The sequence below is a fragment of the Chenopodium album genome, chromosome 2 (assembly GCF_948465745.1).
Source record: "Chenopodium album chromosome 2, dcCheAlbu1.1, whole genome shotgun sequence".
Taxonomy (NCBI): domain Eukaryota; kingdom Viridiplantae; phylum Streptophyta; class Magnoliopsida; order Caryophyllales; family Amaranthaceae; genus Chenopodium; species Chenopodium album.
In genome coordinates this window covers 44,309,242-44,312,420 of record NC_137835.1, presented here as the reverse complement: position 1 = coordinate 44,312,420, position 3,179 = coordinate 44,309,242, and the positions used below count along the sequence as shown (strand labels likewise).

The 3,179-nt window shown below is 39.5% G+C and overlaps 1 non-coding gene across 1 annotated transcript; it reads right to left on the bottom strand.

Moving 5' to 3' along the window:
• Positions 1–340: 340 nt before the first annotated feature.
• Positions 341–447, bottom strand: LOC145606725 (small nucleolar RNA R71). The gene has a single exon (XR_014105420.1). It is a non-coding gene; the product is annotated as a small nucleolar RNA R71 (small nucleolar RNA).
• Between the last annotated feature and the right edge of the window lie 2,732 nt (positions 448–3,179).

Below are 3,179 nucleotides of genomic sequence, written 5' to 3'. Positions count from 1 at the left end.
GGAAACCTGGAAATCTATGAGCTCACGAGTGGTATACTTCTCCCGACCACCGAGACTAATTTCACAATCCATCCACAATATGCTAGGATGGTGCAAATTGAGCAATTTTCCGGAGACGTAAGTGAAGACCCCATTGAGCATTTGGACCGATTCCTTGAGTTGTGTGCAATGTTGCAAACAAATGAAGTGAGCCAAGATTACATTTGTATGCATCTCTTTCGGCAATCTCTCACCGGAAGAGCAAAAATTGCTCAAGCTTTTGAAGCCCAACTCTCTCACCACATGGAAGGAAGTTGCAAAGGACTTTCTCAAGAGTTTCATTTCCGATGAGCAAACCGCAAAAATGAGGAGGAAGATAGCTTCCTTTGAGCAGGAACTGGATGAAACTCTTGGGGAAGCATGGGAAAGGTTTAAGGATTTGATTAGAGCATGTCATCATCATGAATTCAACCGTAATTTGCTCATGAGATTCTTTTATGATGGCTTGGAGCCAATGTCAAGGACCAATCTAGATGTGGGTGCCGGTGGCTAATTGATTAAGATCCCTCAAAGCCAAGTTGAAGCTACAATTGAAGAAGTGGCTACTAGCTATTCTTGGGGAGGTCGAAGAAGGTCCCAAGGGAAGCAAGGATATCTTTATGAGTTGGAGAAAGTCGGCCAACTTAAGCACATAGTTGAGCTCTTGAATAAAGGTCTTTCTAAGTTGAACTCAAGTGTTGGTTTGTGTTCAAAACCTTCACAAATCATTGATTTCTCATGTGCTCGTTGTGGTGGGACGGATCATGATGCATCCTATTGTAGAGAGTTCAATCTCAAGCATGGTAAAGTTTTGACTTTGAGGGAAAAAGAGTTTGTAACCCAAGCTCAATCCCAACAACTTCAACAACCTCCAAGGCAAGAAAACTCCTACCTCCAAGATGGACCTCTCTTCAATCCACTAACCCAAAACTTTTTCTACCTTTCCAACCAAGTAGAGAACTCTCAAGATCAAAATAACGACCTATGTCCTCAAGCGTATGAAGAAAAATCCCCACCCGACCACTCACAAACCCAAATTCTTCAACAACGTCAAACTATCACTCCATAATTCCAAGAAATCAAATCTTACAATGAAGTTATTGATTCCCAACTAGCCGAAACTTCTTCCCTCCATTTAACCACAAAACTCCCCTTACAATCATCTACTAACCCTTCACATATCAACCCGAAACTTGCAAGGAGGATAAGGTTGTAGATGATGTGGTTGAGAAGAAGGTTCAGGAACAAAATGAGGAGCCATTTGATTTTAGTGAACCAAACAAGTTTGAAGGCCCGGTTCCTTTTCCTTGTAGGTTAGTTGAGAATGTCGTTTTGAAGAGCCCTATGGCGGTGAGCCTATGTAAAGTTGATGTTGTCGATGATGTGATGGCTAATGAGAGCTTACCTTCACGTGATGATAAGGTGACAATGAGGTATGATGACTTCCTTGAAGTTCCCGCTTGGTTTGAAAGCTCTCTTGAGGAAGTTGAGGTTTCCCTTCCTAATATTGAGGATTCCAAGCTCGATCCCTCTTTTAGAAGGAAAAGAAAGAAGATTGAAAAAAGAAGAAGAATCAACAAGAAGAAGGGAAAGAGAAAAGATGAGCCACTATTGGCTCTTGATTCATTCCCTCCTTTTCCTTGTGGTGATGTGAGACCTCAAGGAGTTCTAGCTCTCAAGCTTGGGTGCATCTATGATTCAATCCTCAAGTTGATGAGGGTGAAGTTCTTTAACCCACCTTGAATGAGGTGAAGGGTCAAGCTAGAGACCATAAACAAGCGCTTCCCAGGAGGAAACCCGGAGGATTTCTAACCCTTTTTCTCCCCCTCCTTTCTTTTTCCTTTTGCTTTATTTCTTTGTTCTCTTTTAATATTTTCTTTTGTGTCTTGTCTTGCCTTGTTGGTTTCTTTTTGGAAGTTTGGAGCGGAGTGACATTTGGTGAACTCTATTTTATGCTCCTTAATTCTTTTAAGCTAACCTCCCGGTGAGACCTTTCTTATTTTTACTCTTCTACTCTTTCTTTGAGTGCTTAGTTTAGGACTAGTTTAGGAATAAGTTGAATGGTTTGAGGTTGGTTGCATTGGTTCTATGGAACTTGGGATCGTTGATGTTGTTATCGAACGATCAATTGTTTGACGATTGGGACTTATTTGGTTTATATGCCTCGTTTGTGAACCTTTTTGACTTCTTCCTCTTTCTTTTGTTTTGTTTTCTTTTTTTTTTTTGTGTCACACATGACTATGGCAATATTAAATGAATTTGTTTTGGAATTCGCTCATGCATTTGGAATTGATTGCTTTGATAATGTGCTAAAGAATATTTTTCTTCCTAATTGATGATGGCCTACATGGTTTTAGAGTGCTTATGGTTGAGATAGACAAATTTTAAGCTAAGGTAGCAAGGTTAAGAACTATTGAGGACGTTTGAACCCTTAGTTCACGGAAAAGTGGTAAGATGGTGTTGCTCTCTATAGTGGATTTGAAGCTCTTTAGTTAGTATTTGCTTACTTCCCATCCCTTGTGAGATTTAAATTGTTCAAGCCTCCATCAATTTGTTTGAGCGGCGCTTAGGATCCTTGACTATGCATATCTTAATCCTTGTGTTGTCCTCTAACTCCCCAGATCGTGACCAAGCAGCTCTAGGGGAGGAAAAGGGCACCCTTTTCTTATTTTTCTTTATCTTCTTTTTGTTTTGTTACATATTTTGTTTTTATTTTGCATTTGCTCCTCTTGCCAACCCTTTGAGCTTATTACCTTTCTTGACTATGAGCCATATTACAAGCCTTATGACCTTTTGTTTCCCTAAACCTTAGTTTGTGAAGCATTTCGGTTTGATAGTTTGTTTTGTGTTGTAATGAAAATGAGAAAGTATTATGCTCTTTGTACCAAGCAAGAAAGTAAATTTTATATATTGTGTGTAATAATGCAAATGCATCCCAGAAAAAGCCGTCCTTAGTTAAAAAGGCAAGGACATCAAATAAGTTTTCAAAAAAAAAAAAAAAAAAAGAGAAAAAAGGAAAAAGTAGGTTTCGTTTTCATCCCATAGTTAAGCATTGAGGACAATGCTTTGTTCATGCTTGGGGGGGGGGGGGGAGCGTTACTTCATTTTCTTTTTTATGGAATGTTGGTGTTGAGTAAGCTTGGGGGAGATGGCATTATTGG